We start from the raw sequence: 22,001 nt of genomic DNA on the forward strand, positions 1-22,001 counted from the left end.
GTGGTGGGAGTGGCGAAGGCCACAGACCACCCTCTAGCCTGTCTGTGCCCTCCAGCATGTCAGCATTAGCAGACAGCAGCTGAACATTGAATTATTTAAGCTGTCACCTGCTGAACTTTGCACAAAGTTGCAGCCCAAAAGATTTATGGTTATCGGAGCCAGCACAGCATTTTGTGTAACCTGAGTCCTTCTAGGACCAGGTCAAAACCTGGTCAGCGTTCAGTCTTCTCCCTGACTTCCCATCCACACCGCCCCATGAGAGGATATTGGATTTCAAACACGCTCTGTGTGTTGTCTTTAAAAGACATAATACAAATAAGTGACACTCCAGGACCAGGCATCAGTATCAGGGGGCAAGGGGAAGGGAGAAAAGCACATCTGATCAAAGATGCCCCCAGCCGCTTTGCTGAGGCATGTCCCTCAGGAGGGAGGCTGAAAAGACCAATTTTCACAGATCTCAGCACCAGGAAATAGGCATTTCATCATGAGTTGAGTCATGGAAAGGAGGATTCAGCCAGGCTGCTGCTGCTGCTAAGGCAGAGACAAATGTAATTTATTACCCTGAGGCCTGCTGAGGCTTGGGGAACTCACAAGGAACATGCAGCATTAAGGAGGCCTGGCCCCCTAGGAGGTTTTTTGGAGAGTGACTAATCGAGATGGGATATTCTCAACCCTTTGAGCACATTCAGTCCTTTCACACATTTGTATCATAAAATAAACAGCATGTAGGTACTGGGAGAAAGGGTGGCCTTGCTATTAAAGTGCTGACGTGGAATTCAGGACACCTGAGTTCACTCCCAACTCTTTCAGGTGGCTTACACAACTCAGCAAGTCACTTAATCTGCTCCACTGTCAATTCTCCATCTGCAAAAGCTGGTGATAATAGCACAGTGCACCCAGGCACTAGGAAATACATGTGTTCATAAAGGCATTGTTGCAGTGAATAGGAGGAAGGCAGTGGTGACTCTTCTGCCACTGGCATGGAGCTGCAGGGGATGCTCATAGACACTCACATCAGCAGGGAACAAGAGTACAGTCAGCTCCCTGTTACCTGTAGTGGACCACCTTGGGGGCTGCTGCATCAACAGCACTTCTAATGTGGGCACAAATGATTAAGAGTTGGCACTACAGGTATTTCATATCACGAAAAATCCATCATTGGGACTTCTGACTCCAGGTCTCTGGTGCTTGTTGAGGTGAAGGCGTGACCCACCCTACCCCACTCTTCCTTCTGCAGAAGTCATTTGCCAGCTGATTTCAATCATGGATGCATCTAGCTGAACTGCCCAGCTGCCTGGTAAAGGAGGTGAGTGTCCTAGCAGAAGGATGAGATGGAGTGGTATCAACTACTACATTCCAGCTCTTGTATCTGGGGCAGGTTTTTATGTAAGTTATCTACCTCTGTGAGTTTTTGTGTTTCATCTGTCAGCCTGGTATGTGTTTTGGATAAACAGGGTTATGAGGTTACATTCCAGATTCCATTATGGGGAAACTATATGATCTTGCAGGAAGGATTTCACTTCTACAGATTTCATTTAAGCCAGTGCTATAGCTGAGTCTCCTGTACTTCGAATGCGGGGAAGGGAAGCTGAGGATTTCTTTCTTTCTTTTTTTTTTTTTTTTTTTTATTATTTTTGTGAAATGTATTGAGGACTTTCAGGTAAATAGGGGCTCATATTGCAGTATAAGGTATTGTTTCTTTCATGTGAGTGGTGATTAACTGATAGTACTAAATACTGAAGCCCACCACTTCCCATATGTGCAAGTGTGTGTGTGTGTTTAGCAAGGCCAAGCAAATGACTAATGCAAACCTGAAGAGAGATAGCAGAGCATATTGTAAAGATCAACCCTATTTCAGCTTATGTTCAAATCAGAAATGCCAGAGATTGTTTCATAGTCTTTTGCAATGTTCATTATAAAAGTCCCCAGATGGCAGATGGCTATTAGCTCACTGTGACCTATATAAATGTCAAACGTAAAGCTATTGCCCCAGTGAAAATCTCAAAATAAATAACAACAGGAGGGATGCTGTTCTGCTGCCACCAGGATTTATGGATTATGAATTCATGCTAATTCATCCCAAAGCCAGCAAAGGAATGAATCTTGTCCTTTTGGAGGGATTCAATTAACACCTGCTTGCAGGTGAATTTAAGTCCTGCATGCCTGATTCTTCCACTGATCTCTTCTCTGCTACCTCCTCCTTTAGTCATGTGCAGCTTATCCTGGAGGGAAAGCTGGTTCCTGGGAAGAACAGGATATGTGGTATTGATTAATGTGAGACAATGCAACGTCACTCATCACTGATAGTGGAGACTCTCCTTTGTTTGTCAAAATCGTATAGCAACAACTTGAACAACAGTTTCAAGTTGTTTTTTTTGCTCCTATTGATTGCTATGGCACTTGTCAGTCAGAGAAGGTGAGATTCCTCCCTAGGCTTTTAGAGAATAGTCACGTGTTTGTAAAGGCCAACTTGTGCTCGTAAGCACAGTCCCTTTGCTTACACTGGCTCCTTTGGAGGAGAAAGAGTGGAAGAAGGGGACTTTAGTTATTCTGTTATGTTTTTAAATAATCAAAAAATGAATAATGCACACCACAAGTAATGGCACTTTTGGAGCAAAACTTTCCTGACTCTACTTTCTACTATCAGAAAAGAGCTTTGTGGAACAGGTACACTTTATAGAAAGCCTAGAAAACCAGCTGGTTTAGCTCACTCTGTCTCTTGCAACACCACCCACTGGTGGTGACTGTGCCAGTTGAGTTCCTCTGAAACAAAGGAGAATAGACCCAGGTCCTGCCATGGTGGCAGAAACCAATCTGTTGGATCCTACCTGTCCGACAGGAGGCCTGAGACATGTGAATATAGGACATAATAACCTGGACATCTTGGGTGTTTCATTAAAGCTTGAGTAGCTCCCAGTGAACTGAAGTAATGTGTAGACGACTCTGTATAGCAACAGCTCGTGCAACCCGTAAGCCCCTAAATATGCTTAGGGCTTGTCTGTTTGGGGAGCCATAAGGAGTAATTAATTGTATTAAGTTAACAAACAGAGGTTCAAGACTATTAAGCTCCCATGTGGTTGTTCTGCATCAGAATAACCTATTCTTAACTTGCTGCGGTTTCTTCTAACTGCAGAGCTCTGATGTGTGCATGTTGACTTCATACTTCAGCCTCATTTATCTAAACTTTTCTCAATACATCCTGCAGACAAGACCTTTAAAAGGAAAAGTGTTGTATTCATGAGTTTCAGTGAATTTGTCCTAAATGGCCATTTTAAGATGATTGGCTGGGCAACTCAGCAGTCACCTTTTAGAATGCTTGCTTATGTTTTTACAGTGTTCAGATGGCATCAGGGACACATAATGTTCAGCAGTGTACAGGCACAGAAGCAAGAAAATTGCAAAAATAATTGTGGAACCAAAGAAAGAATTGCTTCCCCCCGCCCCCCCCCCCCCAAAAGAAGTTTTAGCAAAAGTTGTTGTTGCTGTCAAAATTTTGTTCCACATGCACAAATTATGGTGCTTTTCAATACATTGCTTGGTGAAAACATGAACAGCTGATTTTGGAAATTTTTCACCCCCATAAAAGCATTTTGCTAAACAAAAAATAAAAGTGAACGTTGTATTAATGTTTTTGATAAGGAGGTGACCATATAGTGATACCCAGCTTTGAATGATTACTGATTTGATTTACTAAAAAATTTAAAGGAAAAGTAGAAATATGGGTCACTTATCAATGCAGGAACAGCTTCACCCGTATTTTTTTATGCAGGCTTGAAATTTTAATTCTTGAACTGTCCCAATAATAAATATTCCCAAGAAGCATAAACTGACTTTCATTTCTTAGCACACTGATTTATGTTGTCTCAAAGGTTGCAGGCCTCTGAAGCTGAGAATCTCTCTTTAAAAATAAACCCCATGTCATACCTAGAGTTGCACTGCTGTTCTCTGATAGCCAAATTGAGAAATGGAGTGTATCATATATAGGGAATATGTCATATGTGAGGAACCTCTAATTAGACTTTTGTGATATCCTCTGTAAGCCAAACGAATACGTAGAAAACTGTATAGTAAGTCCAGGGCTCAAAAGCTATCATGTAGTTAATGACCAGAGCTCTAAAAATGTGTATTAAGTATGACATTAAAGAGCCAGTACTAAATACTTCACATATTAATGCAGCTCTGGCTGATGTAGATTAGGAATAATTAAATATAACAAAAAATAGAACTGTAGTTGTGATGAAGCTGCACCACAGTTAACGTGTAGCAAAAAGAAAGTCTAATTTACGATGTTGGCCAGGCAAAAGTCGGTACTAGGAATAATTGCGTTTACTGCCCTTGTTCTTCAGTATAGCAAAGGACACAACCATGCTCAGTGCTTCATTGCCAACCTCAGCAATGAATAGGTTAGCTTGGCATTCAAGGAAAAATATTTTCTGGGTATTGGTTGTAGGGGCAAATACTGTCGTTTTTATGATAGACTTAATTTATTAATCCTGGTAACTTTTTGCTGCTTTAACTTTTACAAGTGCCCGTTCATCAGAACGGAGGGTCATATTACCTTTAGGTTTAAAGTGAACTTTCTCCTCTAAAATTGTGGAGCTGTAGTCATTTGTATGAACTAGCAATCCAGTTTAGCATAGGAAAATGATCCAAAGAAGGTAAATTTCTTAGACACATTTTTATCTCATAGTAGGCTGGATATTTTCTTTGAAAACACACCATGAAGAAAGGTACAGGTCCACTTCGAGTTTGATCCATATCCATTGCTCCACAGCTTTAGATCAACGTGCTACTGAAATTGCACTTGAAAATTCATTTTCCACAAAGCTTTTGCTGACAGCAGACCGATTGCTGTATTGGTTGTATATATATTGGTTCTGCCCTAATGTGAAATGGAGGTCTTTGAAAATGTCTTCTTGATTATTTTTCTTTTATTAAGCTTGCGATTCCACAATGACAAAAATTACAGCCAGTGGCTAGTGCCATGCAAAGACACCCAAGCTAATGTTGAGCTGACAACTCCAGAACTAGAATCAGCATACGTGTGCCCAAGCAAATTGCCGGGCAGGAAGGGCTAGTAACCTCAGGGGCCTTACCATGAATCTGTAGTGCTCTTGAGACCTAAGCTAAGTACCTCTGCCTGGCGTTGCACGGTAACATACAGAGAGACTTCCTGGAGTATCATTAAAGGGTGAAGTTAGTTAGGCCGAAGTAAAGGACAAATAGATACTACTCAATGCTCTTCTTATGACAGACTGAACTTATACAACAGAGAACCAGGAGAAATAAGAGCCAAAATGAGAACAACCTCCAGGTTTTGTGCTAGGGAACTTTGAACCTGATGATTAGTTTCATACGTTCCGCACTCCTGCACGCTGATGTAAATCAGAAGACGCCCTCTGAAGCGATTCAGTAGTGCAGAACTAGTAAAAATAATGGCAGAATGAAGCCAGGCCTACGGAGAGAGGGGAAAAAACAGACTAGCTGAAAGCATGTCTTGTCTTAGAGCCCAAGCTCCAGCTGCCCATGGAATCAAGTGAATCTGAGTAGATGATAGTATTGTAGGAATTACTGCCCCAAGAGATGGGGAGACAGGGAGTGTGTGGAGGTGGAACATCAACACCCTTTTTTCCTTTGCAGTATGGCAAAGTTAGAGTTAACATGACCTAGAAGCGGAAACGAAGAAGGCTTTCCTTTTCCGTTCTTTGGCATGCCTGTTTCTTGCTTCTCTGAGTATTTGCATGACCATAAATTCAGAGCTCTAGAGGATATTTTCAGCCAAAGACTACATGTGCAGGATACCATAATGTAAACTGCATATGTTGTGAGAAGTTGTTAAATGGAACCAGCAGATGATAATGTGCCCAGCATTGCTGCTAACATCACTTGATTTCCTCTCATCATAGGTAAAACAAGACCTCTTTGCAAACAATTCTAACTTTCTGACAGGCCTATAAATTAAAATAAAGAAGAGAATGTTTTTTGGCTACCAAATACCCACTAGAGACTGAGGAACTGGCCCCCATCTCCAAGAGGGCTGGTTCTGAGAAAGCATAGGCATGTTTGAGCACAAATGGGCTTCATTTGCTGTTTCACATTGTCTGCAAGGCAGAATGCAGAAATGAGATGTGTTGAAAAAGTCTGGTACAATCCAGCGCATCTGCTACCTTTCCTTCCCCCCCTCCCTCCTTTTCCAGTGCTGTCCCCTCTTTTTGTGTGAATTTAGAGATAACAGGAGCTGCAACTTGCTTGAGGATGTGCAGCTGTTAAGGCCATGTCATATATACACCAAACCCATTTTTGAGGCCTTATCCTGGTCAACTTCAACAGTAATGGGAGAAAGGGTGAGAAAAACGTACCATGAAGCCCACCTCATCAATGGTTTGCTGCACACAGGGAAGGCAGTATTCTCTGAACTTAGATTTCCTTCCTTGCTTACACCCATCTTGTGCTTTTCCTGCATGCATATAAATGGCAGCACAGGAAGCATGGCAGTGAGGAATTGGGACTGATGTGGACGGAAAACAGGCACCTTTGCCTGTCAAAATATTTGGAGATGATTACATATCAGGAAAATAATTTAGATGCTTCTCTTGTAGTAAAATCCCAGTGGAAGCTGTTACACCCTTTCACAGAAAATCCTAGGTTGAAGGAGAGAAAAAGGTTGTGGTGGATTTTCTTGGGGTTTGTTTGTTTGTTTTTTACAGTATTGACAAAGACAAATTTTAAATGGATTATGTTGTTAGTACTACTGGGCTCTATCTTGGTTTGTTTGAAAGTCTTAATATTGTGTATCACGTAGACAAAGATTATTGAGAGAATTTCTTAGGAGGGAGCCATGCAGTGTCGGAACACTCTTTGAAAATAACTTTTGTGATATAGAGGGAGTTAAAAGCTCATACAGAAGGAAAAAAACAATCTTCAGTAGTTCTTGTTGATCAGCTCTGACACAGAATCTCAACCTGAAAAATTCAGATTTTCTTTATGATAGCCCTTAACACAGATATTACTGTTGATTTTATCTACCTTCTGGTTTGAAGCTTGGGACAATATTCGGTTTTCCTTCCTGTGCAAAGGAACTCCAGCAGTTGGCTGTACAGTGTCAATTAAATTTGGCTCTGAACAACAATTTTGGAGTTGGCCAACTGATCTTCTTCCTTGTCCTTTATCTAGTGAGAGATGCTGTAAGGCTTGCTTTTTTTCACCAAAAAGAATCAAATGGAGATGGTATGTTTATCTAAATATTAGTAAAATCTAGAGGTATAACACTGAACAGTAATTAAACAAATTGAAAGAATGTTTTAGAGTTTACATTTGTTTTTAACTTTAAGGGGTCAAGAAAAAACAGTCATGTGGGTAGTGCAATCCTATACTTGTGCAGGATTTTTTTGTTTCTTGAATATCCTGCTATTGAGTTTCTTGGAGTCTTTGCTGAAGCATTTGACACAGACCCCTGCAAAGGCAGGATATTGTGCTAGCCATATGATGTATATGATCCATCCTGGAATTTCTTTCATTTCTCTGTCAATTTTAGAGAAGAACTAATCTTTAGAAGTGTTTATAAGGGCAAATAAGAGTCATGCATTTTCATTTTGAAACTCAGCTGCTGGAGATCTGTTTACTCACTATTTACCTGCCAAGTCTCTTGCCAAATTGAGAGTTTTTCCCTGCGACATTCCAGGGTATTGCAAGCACCTCAGGCAGCACAGGCAGAAAGGAAAAGCTGCTCTGCTTGAGGTGTCTGAGATGTCACTAACTGTAGCTGAGAAAAGACAGAACCCTAAACTCAAGACTAGCGAAGTAAGTAAAACGAACATTGTATTTGACTTTCCCTGTAATTTCAACGTGCATTCAGTTTGCCTTGATGTTAATTTTGTTTTATTTCCTTTGCCATTTCTGGCTTTAAAACTTAATCGTTATACTTCTTATTTAGTTATTGTTTGTCACAAAGGGCTTCTGAATTACTCTTTAGGTGGGTCAGACGTTGTCTGGGGAGCTGAAAGAATTTCCAGTTCCAATTATTGCAAGACAATTATGTTAATCCCTGGTGCTGGGAATGCTCTTGCTTTGATCTGTATCTGTGCAGTCACAAGAGTTCAGAATCTAGCCAAGTTAATAAATCAGCAAAGCGTTTTGCACCAAGAGCCTAAAATGTAGCTTTTACAACTCTTATCTGCAGGGCATTGGCGCACAGAACATGTAAGCCCACTCTGCAGATGCTTAGTAAGGATCACCAGGTATGTCTCTTTCCTACAGCAAGTTAGTAAGCCCTGTGGGAGATTAGTACTCAAGCTTGCTCTTGTGCATTTGAATTGGGTGATGCTGTGACCATTACAAGAAAAGCTCTGTGCCCACAGTGCAAGATATTGTTTGGGGCTACCATTTGGGTTTAGGTGGTACTAGCACTAGGAGCAAATGCATAGCTGTGGAGGTATTCTAGGAAGTGTGTTCTCTGTGCTATTTTCTGAGGGCTAAAGTTTAGGGAAAAGCAGCATGGTTCTTTATGCTGCTTCTGCAAAGATGGAGGATTGATGCAGCCCTCAGGAGGAGTGCAGAAAGCACTGCACTCTGATTTAGGGGGAAAACGAAACTGTAGTCTTTGAGGACAGGGAAAGAGAAATATTCAGAAAGCTGATCTGCAGAGTGAAATAGTCCTCAGTGTGACCATGTATGATATAATCTATGCTGAATGTGGTCTCCTAAGTGCTTTGCCAGTTCAGATCATGAGTTCCTCATAGAATAGTTTATAAACCAAAGGTCTGGCCCTTTTATAGATAGTGCATGGAGAGATTGCTAAATCTGTTTGTAGCCCCTCTGCCTGCAGAGTTTGGATGCTCATGGATGCAGGAGGGGACACTAAAAAATCCAGTTCTGGAGTTGGCAGTGGAAACAAATTTCTATATCCATCCTCCTTATCCTGTTAGGGAGAGGATTAATTAAGAGGATTTTCTATCAAGTCCTGCAGATTTTTCCATAAGGGCAGATGTTGAATAGCCTGATGGGTTACAAAGCATGCTCTGCCCTCCTGAAAATAAATTACTTACCTGAGTAAAGCCTGGAAGAGAGAACTTCTAGAAAGGCAGAATAATTTAGATCCTGTGCTTTCCCAGGGAAATTGTATGCCTGTTTCTGAGATCACAAATAATGGGGCTCTCATGGGTGAGGAATCTTCCTGCTTTCTTCCTTTCTCCTGGAGTGGGCCCTTTTCATTCCACACTACCAGTTCCCTGTGATTGAAATTTGAAAGCATGTAGCTGTTAATCTGGGAGTGATTAAAGAGCCTCATTTCTTGGAAGAGTCAGTACTCATCATCTGCCGTGCTGAATGAGCCTCTAACATCCCCTGATCCCATTATATTGTGATTAATTGTGCCAGTTTAAGTCAATAATTCATTTGTTAAAAATAGGCCTGCAAAGTATCATTTGTCTCAGGGGAGATATCAGAATAAAAAAAAATTCATTTGATACTTCTCATTAAATTAGTGTTGGGAGTTCTATTGAAGGGTTCTGTTCATGAAACATTTATTGCAGGCTTATTTGATAAGAAGTTGTATTTGTCTAAAATTATGTCTGCTAACAGATGTAACGGCCTGCATTTTTCCATTGTTAATGAAAGTATAAAGAGTCTAAATAAGTGCGTGACTGGGGGGAGAAGTCTGTGATGACAATAAGGGAGGCTTCTGAACATGTGTTTTACAAAACGGGCGGAAATAATGTGCTCATCTTTCTCTGCAAAGTGGGGTTCTCTTCTCCCCACTCACTCTTCAGTGTGACAGTGTGGTAATGGGAGGTTATGTGCCTGCAATGAAAGATGGATGTGCCCCAAAGTCTCATATATGTAAATGGTTATAAATGTTGCATTCATATTCATCGAGCCATTAAAAATGTTTCAGCTGTAAATGCTTCTAAAAGGAATATATAGGGAATAGTAGCTAGTCTGCTAATGATAATGGCCATAACTGACAAAGACACATGCTTAATATCTTCATCTCTCTAGTCAGTCATACTTTGTATCACAGTAATATTCTTGGAGATGTGTGGAAGGATGTATGGATTATGAGAGCTCACCAAAGCTGCACAAAACATCCCTCTCAGACCCGGTCTAGGTGGCCGACGGGATGTGTGGCCTTCGATTGCTAGGTCACTGGCTTGAATCCAGGCCAGGTCGCTAAGGGCCAAAAATCCTTACCATCTAATGGATGTTCAGTGGCTTGCACAACTGAAGCCAAAGGTGGTTTCAATTGCTCTGACCTATCCCCATCTTGTTTATTAGGAGATTAACTGGGTGGTGCAGGGCTCTCTAGGTGCCAGAGGAGGCACGCAGAGTTACGTTTTATCCTTTGAAGGTGTGCAGCAAATCCCAGCCTGACACGACTGCTGAGATCCGTGCGCTAAAGCTTCCCGGCACGCTCCCTGGCATGAGGCAGCTCCATGCTCACTTCCCACACTTCTGTGCTGCAGAGTAAAATCCAACCCCCACATCAGTCGGTGAATTTTATTACTGGTTTGACGTCTCTGGAGAAGTAGAGCTTTTTACAGTGTCCGGGCAATGGCAGTGCGTGCTGCCCAGGCACTTACCACCACAGCTGGGAGAGTTACTGGCCTTTTAGAGGTTCCAAATGAAATACTACCCTTTGGCATCACTCACCAGGCTAGTTGTTAGATTAAGCTGGGGTTACAGTCACGTGTGTAATTTCCTTTCTCTTTCCCTCTTTTCTCCTTACACTCTTTTCTACCTGATGTTTGTTAGGTTAGCAGTGATTTATATAAAAGATTTGTCAAAGTTACTAAGCTCCAACACTGAGTTCCCATTAATCATGACCCATTGCACTGCACGCCTCTGTCGGGAACCCTCTCCAGGGCACATCCACACAGGCGGCTGGTTCAGGTTTGTGCCCTGCGCTTGCCCTTCCTCTATCGTGATGTGGTAGTGCTCAAAAAGCAGTCCCCACTATTCCTTCTGAGGCTGAAATACAGCACGAATGTTGTACCAGGTGAAGTAGAGCCTTTTTTGGTAAAAGTACTAGTGACCAGCACACCGTTTCTGTGCAGGTTACAGCGTACCATGGTGTGTTTTAAATGCATTTTCCCTGGCTCTATAAGGCTAGATGAAGTTGGCCCATAATCTGTTTCAAGTAATGAAATGAAGGATGGGGAATGTGAAGGAGGCACTGGAGAAGATGAGGAAACACTGCACTGTTTAAGGAAATGTGCATGCTAGGGTTGGAAACCCCAATCAAATCCAATGCCAGGGTCTGTTCCAAAATATATACCTAAAAAAAGTGGCTACAAACCACAAGCTTCTTTGCAAAACTGGGCTCTGTGCTTTTCCTTGTGTCTTTGAGATATTTTATAGCTCTTGCATCAGGTTACCTGGTGATCAGCCCATCAGCATGCTGCTCCACATACAATCCTTCCATTGTTTGAAAGCCCTCTTGTTTGACAGCAAGTTCTATTAATGTGATGTGCTTGGCCAAAAATGTGTCACCACTGCAGAAGGGTGAGCGAAAAGCGCCTTTGATGTCTGAGTGACAAGTTTCATATGTCTGTGTGGGGTAGAGGGAATGCAAGCTGGAGCAGCGATCAACTGGGAGGGGGAAAGCAGGGGTGCCAAGAGCAGAATCTGCACCTACAGCTGAGCGACTGTGCTCTACTGTCTTATTCTTTGTGGATGCTGCTCATTGCTTCTTGGGAGATAGTTGTCTATATTGCCCTATTTATAACATAATGATGCTTTTACTACCCTGGCCTTCTAATGCACTTGTGCTAGTTTGGACAGTCTCTGTAGAGAAACGCAATGGAACTTGCTTATGCTTAGCCTAGCTTAGCTCAATGAAGTCGATGAAGTTAAATCAAGGACAATTTCTGTTCAATGAAGTTGTGAGCAAGTCTCTCTGTAAAAACAGTGGACATTGTGTCTATCCGTCTGACAGATGGCTCAAGGAAGGCAGGGATGTGCTGTCATTTTCTTACACTTTGGCAACATTTTGTGTAGCTTCTCCTGTCAATAAAATCTCATTTGAATTGACCTGAATTGACAGATATCTACTGACTTTAGCAAGAGATGAATCCAGTCAATAAGCTCTCATGCTTCAGGGCATAAGCCACTCACTAACTCAGGGAAAGTTAGAAAGAAATATCCTTGATGTGTTGATTATTCCATAAAATTGTCCAGTATGAGGATTTGTGGACTTTTGGTTGCTCACAAATACAATGTACAGGACTGTAGGGACCATTAACTTGTTCTAATCCAACAGTTCTGAGGTTCTTCAGCTCTGAGTCCCTTTACAAAAAGTGCAGTAGAAAGATCGAGTACTGGCACCGTTTAAAAGCATGGAAAGAACAACAGTCTTGTCGCTCAATTTTAGTCTGGATACTAGAACCTAAGACGTGCTTTCCCCATGCTCTGCATCCCCCTTATAGGATCCTTTATGTGGCTTTGCAAATAGCACCCTTACAGAGATCTTCTAAATTTTTATGGTTTTTGTTCAAGACATGCAAGCTTTTGTTTCTTTCTAATGGCTAATCCATACTTGTCATCTCTGTATCTTCAGCAGCTGCCACTGATGGGACTTTGTCCATTAGCTCGAAGGGTAGAGCTTTGCTGCAGTGGTTTATATGGCTCTTTCTGCTTTAAGCAAGGATGCATCCATTAAAAGCATTAGCAATACTAATATAGCATTTTCTTTCCTCTTCTTGGCCTTAATAACCTTCTAATTATTTAAGAGTCTCAACCACAAGCCTATAGGGTGAATAAGCGTTGTAACTACAGAATGACTGTGGCACAGAAAGGCTCAGTGAGTTCCCAGACGCAAACACACCAAGCTCTAGCGCAAGGCCAGAAATTCTCTGTCCTCATGTTTCACAGATTTTAAGAATAAAGCAAAACTAGATGTTTTTTTTTTCCCTGAGGAAGCTAGAGTTGCTCCCCAAAGCATGCTAAAAAGCCACCCTCTGTGTCAATTCTGCGTATCAATATGGCCACAAAGTAAATAGTGTCAAAAGTCCAAAGAACCTATAGGCTCATGCTATCAGAAAAGTTCCTGGTTTACACAGAATAGAGGATGCTGTCTGCTGTCATTTCAGGTGTCTGAAAAAGAGAAGAATCTGGCACCTATAGCAAGACCAGTGGATTTCCAAAGTTCCCAGGGACCACACATTAAAGAAACAACCACAAAGGCTCACACTGCAGTTTCCCAGCAGTATGGGATTGCCTTGAAGTGAAAGCCTTTTGAAAAGGTCCCAGTTCTGATCTTACCTACCCCACTGTATATCAGGAACTACGCTGGGGATGTCAGCAGAATTACATGGGTGTGAAAATAACATAAGGGGCAAATGGGATGTTTGGTGCTTACAGACAAGAATTTGGACCTATACTAGGCCTATGTTTTTTTGAGGATCTATTTGCGTTTTACTTTGAGGGCTTTAGTAAGATTTAAGCCACTTAATGGCTTTTTGCTGGCTCTCCGCACTAATGGAGAGCAGAGAATTTTATAGCATGCAGAGCTGTAGCATTAGATTTTTCCAAAGTTCTCAAACCATTGCGTGCCTGTTAGAGGCTGATTTGTTCAAGGCTGTCCCTTACTTAAATGCCAGTGAGTTAGGGACTTGTGAAAATCTTACCATAACCGCGGGTCCTACACATTTGGAAATTCATCCTGTGGCATGTGGGAGGGAAATACTATTTTCATTCTACTATTATTTTCTGATTCAAAGTTCAAATAGAAGAGGGGAAGGTCACTGTTTTCATTCATCAGCAATTTATGTAAAAAGTGTGTTTGTTTTTCATTTAAATAGCAGGGAAAGGTGTGTTCCAGCTGGGCCAAGAATAAAACAGAGGCACAGCAGTGCCACAAACTGCCTGCATTAACATACCAGCAAAGCCAGACTAACCCTGTCCTGGCTTTGATACTGTCATTGTATTTATCCAACTCATAAAGATTTTGCTGGCTGAAGAAAAATTAAGAGCTAAGTTTTATGACTCCTCCTTGTGTTTTGTACCCTGAAGCACCTGAGGTTTAGGAGGAGCAGAGTGCTTGGTTCCAACAGTTACTGGCTGTGAAATATGCTTGGAGGCATGGTCCCACCTTTGTGCTTCGTTTGCTTAAATTTAGGCTTAAAACATCCCCAGGATCTGAAATACTGAAACTCTCCCCAGTCCATAGAGTACAGATTGCCTGCAGACCCATTTACAAAAGCAGTTACAGGTGTGTGATCCAAAAGAAACAGTGGACTTTGAAAGACTGTCCTATATTTCAAAAGAGGCCCTAGGTGAGAAGTGAAATCTGTCAGGCTAGTTCGCAACCTTCTTGTGAGACTTTTGATAAAGCTATTTTTGATGACATTTTGTGAACACTTGTGTGTGAGAAGTTGGGATAACCTCACCCATTCCCCACAGGCATCAGTTAGGAATAACTTTTACTTGCAGCCACGGGTTGGATTCGAACTGGTATGCTGGAGGTCAGAAGCTGTCATTGCTATCCCTTTAAGTCATCCCTTGTCCCTCTGTTCCCAGTCGTCAGGAGGCTGCCTGTCAGCAGGGAGCATAAAACAGATTGTGACACAGGGCAGTGATTTTTTTAACAATCCTATTATGAAAGACAGAGTGCTCCCATTTCCTCTGCAGCTTTTATCAAGACTTAAATTGCTGCCAAGGGAGAGGAGGGGGGGAAAGACCCTCATTGCTTTTTTTTTTTCTTCCTCTTTTTAAGAAAAGATTTCACTTAGTTACTAAATTCCTTCCTAAGTCTCCTTAAAGCAGAGATCCAACAGTATCCCTATTAAATTATATAGAGCGAGTCCAGTCCTTGGCTGTCAGCGGGACCCATCAGTCCTAATTTATCGCCCCAGGAAACACAGTACAATTATGGTAATAAATAATAATAGGATTCAGTACATGACAACATGAATGATGGAGCCTCTCAGAACTCATTTACATTGCTTTGTGTTGCAATCACCCTGCTTCTAATGTAATGCCAAGCAAATGAGCCTTTTTGAATATTGTGCAATCTATTGCAAGTCAACTGGCACAAAACTCACTCAATAAATCATGTTCAAACACATGCCTCTAATGACAGGTAAATCAACAATGAAGTAATTGCATTTAATGTATTGAAATAGTGGACAAAAACAGTGACCTCAAAGTGACTTTTTGTAGAAGATTTGATATAGTTGCAATGGCAAATGGGTCTTTTTTTATCAGGCACTTCTTGCTCAGATGCACACGTGAGAACTAATGATACTATTTCCTTCATGCACCTTGATTTATGGGCTGCTTTCTGTGCTACCCCCACACCTGATGCTAGCAGCATTGGCTGCTGGGAGTTACTGGTGCAACAATTGTATTGCTTTACATGTCTGGGGACCAAATACTGGGCTCAGTTACATCCTCTCTGAGGATCAATATACTTAATAATCAGTGACGCACTAGATTCTTTGCTGCTGTAGAGCAGTGCGACTTCATCAGAGGAAATTCAGGGCTGCCAATTTAGAGTGGTGGGGTTCAGGTCTGTTGCTTTCAATTGACTTCGTTCAGAATTCCCCCAATTTCTGTGTTCCATTTCTTTCAATAGAAAAGGAAAAAGAAGGGTTGGCTTGCAGAGAAGAGGTACCTCTTATCAGCCGTTTATGTGGTTTCTCATGGTTTTTTTTTTATTTATTTATTTTTTCCCTGAGTGGCTGGAGAATGAAGGAATATCTGTATTCAAGTTTTGCTTAAACCAGAAGCTTGTTCTGCTTTGGTGGCAAGGACAACATTAGACTTAAACTTCTGAACTTTAATGAGATGTTTCAGAAAAGGATTTAGACTTGATTCCCCAATGCCTTGTGCAGACATCTGGGGTGTTTTCTACTTGTTTGCAAGGATATAACTGACTATAAGGATCATGTCAAAGATGGATCAGGCTCAAAGAGTATTCTACCTATGCAACTAAAAATAACTTGAAAAAATAATGTTGTCTCGGGGTACTGTTCAACAAAAATATCAGTGCTCTCACAGAGGTCTTTTTATTTTTGCTGCTGTTCCCACGCCATGTTGCCTGCCTAAATGCTAGCAGCTGACCTGGTGGATTGCGACAGATCCTTAACTTCCACGCACTTGGCTCTTCAGCAGCCATCCATAAACAAGCGGAGGTACCAGATGGTCAGGCTAGACTATGGGTGACTATTGTGCAAGGAATAGAGACAACAGTGTGAAAAGCAGTGGTCTTAGCAAAACAGCTCTTTGATTGTTGTTGACCATTAAAAGCAAGATGACATGGCAGATGAAAGTTTTAAGATTAGATCTGAAGGCTAATGAAGAAATGACATTGCAGATTTTGGCTCTGACTTTCCTTTGCCCTTCTCTTGCAAGGGAATTTGGCAAGTGTCAAAGGTCTCCTTGGATTCTTCAGGCAGTGGAAAGGTTTTACATATCCTCAGGCTTGACTGTCTCCGCTGATAGCTCCCATATGATATAAACTGATTAGCAAAATGTCTAGATTTAGGACAAAAGAACTATTAAGAAAAGAACAAGAAATTTCTCCAGTTTTAGAAAATTGTTGCCAGTTGTACTCACCTTCCAGTTTGTTTCTCTGAAGTAGGAATGTCAGGATGCAATCACCCAGTTTTCCTGGACACAAGGCTTCAGTATGTTAGTTATAAATACCTCCAGGGTTGATGATGTGTTTTCTTCCTCACTGTTATGATGGATTCATATCATCCCCAGAAGCATGGCAGGTGTTTGGCACCAGGGCTTTCTGCAGCCAGGGTTCCAGACACTGCCTCAAGATGTAAATGGATCATGCTGTGGTAGTCTGAAGTCGGAAGGGATGTGGTGGTAGTTATTTGGCTTGGGATTTTTTTAGATTGGACTATGCTCTAGGAATCAGAACTGAAGTTATAGAGTAAACTTATATAATTATTGATCTAATTTTCTTGATAATTTTTAAGGGCTAACACTGAAAAAATTGAGCCTTTTAGGTGTACTAGTATGAGTATCAGTCCAGTTAAAGCAGTCAGCTGCAGACAGGACTTGCGCCTCTGAAGTGCTGGAGGATCGAGGGTTACACCCTTTTGGTTCAAGGTTGTACCTAGTATTTTGTAAAAACAGATTTTCTCTAAACTCCTACATGTCACTAAATAGGACAGTTAGCACAGACGTGCTCACATATGCACTGTTACACATGTGTGTTCACACACATGCACGCATTAGCTTAGGTAACAGCACACAGATCTTGCAGTATTTACTTCCATAGACAGACTTTCTTTTCCTGCTCCTGCCCCTCGCCTGCCTTCCAAAACCCCCTAGTGTGAATTAATGTCAGCAGTTTGGCGGCAGGAAATAGACTCACTCCCCTTGTCATTTTATTACGTAGCTCCCAAGAGCCAATAATCAGGCTCTGGCTGTGAAAAGACCCTAGCTTAGGCAGCTTGATTAATGACTGGGGGTCATTGCGCACCACCTTTCCCACTGGATCTCTGAAGCACACACACAGCCCAGCTGGAAGTGAACAAGAGTCTGAAAGTGAGGAATAAAGAGCCTGAGCAATCAGGAGTTGAAAACAGCCACAGCCAAGACAAAGGGGAGGAAATGCTGCTTTTTCAGGAGTCCTTCATCCAAGAGTTGTTTTTTTTCCCCTGCAGTGAAGTCAGTGGAGTTACTGCATTAACCATTCTGTAGACAGAGAAGGGGGCAGCCTAGGAGGCTTAGGCCTAAGGCTTAGGGAATGAGGACGCTCCCTTTCCTTTGCTGTCTGCCATTCTGCCCTTGCCTGCCTGCTAAGGAGGACAGTGTCCAGCCAGCAGACTGTGAAATGAAGTCCGTTTTTTGAGACGCAGGCAAACAAGGAAGAGTAAAATGGTAAAGGAAACTGGAAAAGAAACAAATACTGTGAGCAGTTGTGCCTCTTCTGCATCTCAGACACCTAGGCCCAGGCTGTGGGCTTTCCTCCTTTGACTCCTGGGAAAGGATGGGGTGAGACGGAGGACTTGGAGCCACCCTTGACTCTCCAGGAGCAGAGAGGAATTCCTCCTGCAGCACCTTTTCTCCTCAGGCCCTCGAAGTGGGGAAAGAGCAGCTACTTCAAGCCAAGTTTCTCACTTAATTAAACTTCTCTCCCTGCCTCACCCCAGCACCCTTCAAGAGGAGGCAGGACATCCAGTCCTTCCTTATTAATTCCGCTCCCTCCTCTCAAGCAATGGAGTAACAAGCAAAGGAGTACCACTTAGGGTGTGATGTTGTTGGTCTTTACAAGAGGCCCAGGAAGATGCTCTTCCTTGAGGCACATTAACCCCTCCCTCCACCCCAGCTTTTCATTTCACTTGGTCAGTAATTACTCTCTCTCCTTTTTTTGCCATGCATGTCTCTGCCCAGAAACCCAGCTGCAGTGCTTGATGCAAACTCCTTTCTGCCAAGTATCCCTTAAGGATGGAGCTAAGGATGGGGCTATTTTCTTTTGCTTTTACAAACTTAATCCTCCAATCCCAACCTGGAAAATCCACAGGCCAATGGTCTCCTGGGCTGCATTAGGAAGAGTGTTGCCAGCAGGCTGAGAGAGGAGATCCTGCCCCTCTGCTCAGCCCTGGTGAGGCCTCATCTCGAGTACTGCGTCCAGTTCTGGGCTCCCCAGTACAAGAGACATGGAGCTACTGGAGAGAGTCCAGCGTAGGGCTACGAAGATGATCAGAGGGCTGGAGCACCTGCCCTATGAGGAACGGCTGTGAGAGCTGGGCCTCTTCAGCCTGGGGAGGGGAAGACTGAGGGGGGATCTTGTCAATGTGTACAAGTACCTGAAAGGAGGGTGTCAAGGGGACCAGGACAAGCTCTTTTCAGTTGTCCCATGTGACAGGACAAGAGGCAATGGGCAGAAATTGAAGCACGGGAAGTTCAGCCTGAACGTGAGGGGGAATTTCTTCCCTGTGAGAGTGAAGGAGCACTGGAGCAGGTTGCCCAGAGAGGTGGTGGAGTCTCCTTCTCTGGAGATCTTCAAAGCCCACCTGGATGCAGCCCTGTCTGACATGCTCTAGGTGACCCTGCTGAGCAGGGCCGTTGGACTAGATGATCTCCAGAGGTCCCTTCCAACCTTACTGATCCTATGAGTCTATGATTCTATGAAAGTATGCAATTTGCCACTGTGATAGGCAATTCTATGTTAAACAAGCTTGGTTTCAAATGGAGTGGTAGAAGAAAGGAAAACTGAACAGATGCAGGTAGAAAGTTTCTAAGATCTTAAGGACTAGTATTAAAAAAATCTAACTGTTGGGTCACCTTGTTCCTGCACAAACACTCAGACCAATGCCTGCCTCTTCCCAGCACTGTGTCCTGCAATGCTTTGTCCACCCAGCTGTAAATGATTTGAGCAATGTGGTCTTCACTGCTTCACTTGAGAGAGTGTTTTGCAGTCTAACAGAGCTCACCAGTAGGAAAGGTTTCCTGGTAATTGGTCTAAACTTTTCTTTGTTCTCTTTCAACCCCTTACTAATTAGCTAGAACTCATTGGCCTGTTCTTCCTCAGTGAAATGGCCCTGGAATCCCCCTTCCATCATATCATAGTTTCCAATTTCTGTTTTCTTGCCAGTTACTCATCCCCTGTCTCTCTCACGTCACCCACCATTTCCACCAAGAGGCTGGGCCCATGTGTTCTTGGTACTAGCCAGCCGGTACAAGAGATGACCTCATTTCCAAAGCCACTGTGCATGCAGAGCAGCGAGGTCAGTCTCAGAACTCGGGTCAAGATCCAGCAAACTCAACACCAGAGGAAATTAGGTTGCTAGGATCCCGGGATTGTTTATTATGCTCTCAGCTTTAATTAGCTGTAAGTAACATCATGTCAGTGTTCTGCCACAAATGTTAAAGCTGTCAAGGCAATTTTACTGAGTCTGGCAGCTTAAATCAGAAACAAGAAAGTCATCGCGTCAATAATGGATCTAGACATGATGGATATATTAAAGGGAAAACCTGAAAAGTTCTGGACTTCATTATACTGACTTCAGCTCTGAAAATGCATGCCAGAGAAAACTGCACCTCATTGGAAAAGCCCCTTGGAGATACTGTTCTCAATTATGGGGCACTTCTGCTCACCTCCATGTGTTTGGTTTTTGCAGTGTATACTTTACAAAATAAATTTAAGGAGAAGAGCAAGGGTGGAAGTAACCCATTCAGGTTCAAGTTTTACAAATATATCTACAGCGGTGGAGAGAATAGGGTGAATCTATGGATGGGAATGTTAACTTCGCATTAAACAAGGACTTTACTTCCCACCCCTCCCAAATGCAATCATCCTTAATATCAGGCATTCTTTTTCATTGAAGGTTTCAGAGGGAAGTACTAGAGAACATTGCCATGCTGGGAAGCTGAGAGATGATGTTTCGCTGGAAGACGCTAAAATAAAGATTAGCAAAGCTTCTGCAAGGAAGAAGTGTGGCAGAATGGTTAAGATGGGAAGCTAGGATTTGGGAAATGCAAACTGCCATAGACTTCTCATGTGCCCCTGCCGAGTTCCCAGTCAAAAGGGGCCTGCCTTCTCCCCTACGTTGAAGTAGTGCTTCGTGCCCCATGGGAGGTTTTGAGGGTAAATATGCTGCCAGCTGAGAGGTGCCTGATTCAATGACACTGGGCTATGCATAAGCACCTTAAAGAGACGTATGCCAAAAAACAGGCCATGTCCATGCCAGATTAGCAGCAGTCGCACATATTTGCAAAGAATGAAACATAATTTTTTGCAATTGAATTTCAAAACTATTTCTGTGGAGGAATCTATAGCCTCATCAGAGACAGAAGATGTTGGCCCTGATACTCAAGGCCCTTTTTCCCCATTCTGACTTGGAAAAAGAGCTTTAAAGCGAGTTTAAATTTCCAGTCACATCCAATTTTAGCTTTCCTACTGTAACTATCATATACCGTGTAACTGAGAATCAGACCTTTTCGTGATTCCTCCAACTCAGGCAGCTGAAGTGGTGCTGTGATGTCTCTGAGTCATAGCTGTTCCATAAGTGTTTTGGTCGGGCTGATTTTCACGTGAATGTTGTACTTTGATTAATCTCATTTGACCAAGAGAACAATGCTACATCAGTGCTGAAAACATGATGTAGACAGAGGCCTAGCTTTTTTATGTGTTCCTTACCGTGCTATCTCAGTGCATCTAGAAGAGATACTTCTTTATTTTTCTGAATAAAAAGTTTATGAGCGTGAGGCTGCAGTGGGCAGCTGCAAGGAGATCAGTCAGTTGTGGCTGTAGAGGATGTATGTGGGAGAGAAAGAGAGAGAGAAAGAGCAAGAACTAACTTCCTATGTATTTCATTAGTTAATAGTTGTTTATTTTCTGACATGTCCCATTCTAAGTGTATTTTGGCTTGTCTTATGCACACGTCCATTAAAATTAAGCAGATTTGCCATGGCCTGACAATGTTAATACTGCTCTGAAAATGTAAACAGATGTTTTATGAGCTCTCAGGTTGTGGGTTAACCACAGCAGAAGTGTGTGCGTGTCAGGGAGCCTGTTCTCTCCAGTACCTGGTGGGAAAATGTCCATGTGTCTTTAGGTGGGGCTGTCAACAGAGAAGCAGAGAATATCTTATTTTACACTAGCAGCGGTAATGGTTGATTCAATGTTTGTTTTAAAAACTGGAAATGTATAAGTTCTATACAGGGGAATGACTCCAGAAATTCAAGCATTTAGTAGAGCTGAACTAGCCTCTCAGTTCAGCGAGATATGCATGCACCTGCCAGATTTTCAATATCTGGATGCCATATTTGTATGACACTTGAGAAATGGCCACACTTCACACCCACATACTGATATCAGGTAACAGATTATAGTACTTTCGGGTCAGACCAGAGCAATATGTTTGCAGCTGTCCTTGGGCATGGGGATGGAGGGCAGTAAATGAAAGGAAAGACCCAAACTCATTATAGAAGCGGGAATGGTGGTCTAAATAACTGCAGTAGTACTTCTCCTGTACTGACACCTTGCTCCCTGAGGCCTACTGATGCTTTAAATACTTTGTTCACAATTCCTCTTTCCA

This window comes from Rhea pennata, chromosome 28, assembly GCF_028389875.1.
Source record: "Rhea pennata isolate bPtePen1 chromosome 28, bPtePen1.pri, whole genome shotgun sequence".
Lineage (NCBI taxonomy): Eukaryota > Metazoa > Chordata > Aves > Rheiformes > Rheidae > Rhea > Rhea pennata.